Here is a 313-nt window from a genome sequence, read left to right as displayed (position 1 = left end):
ATTTCAAGCTTCAACTTTCGGTAGTGAATTTAACTTCTGCAGATGAATATAGGAGAACACAGTATCAGGATATCGATAGTGTTAGTGTTGGTTCAAGCAGGAGTAACGAAGTTCATAACAACTTTTGTTACATTAATAGACAATGCTTACCTATGATCTCTTTACAAGTACTGTTTCTGGTCTGATGTTTTGCGGGTTTCTGTTAATGGTATGGCTTCTGTTGTATGATTCAAAACTAGTTACTTTCAAGAAAGTGTCATACCAAATATGAGCTAGCCGTTAGAAAGTCCATTGCTCCATCATTGTAGAGCTT

The sequence above is a fragment of the Henckelia pumila genome, chromosome 4 (genome assembly GCF_033568475.1).
Source record: "Henckelia pumila isolate YLH828 chromosome 4, ASM3356847v2, whole genome shotgun sequence".
In the NCBI taxonomy this organism is placed as follows: domain Eukaryota; kingdom Viridiplantae; phylum Streptophyta; class Magnoliopsida; order Lamiales; family Gesneriaceae; genus Henckelia; species Henckelia pumila.
This window is presented reverse-complemented; position numbering follows the sequence as displayed.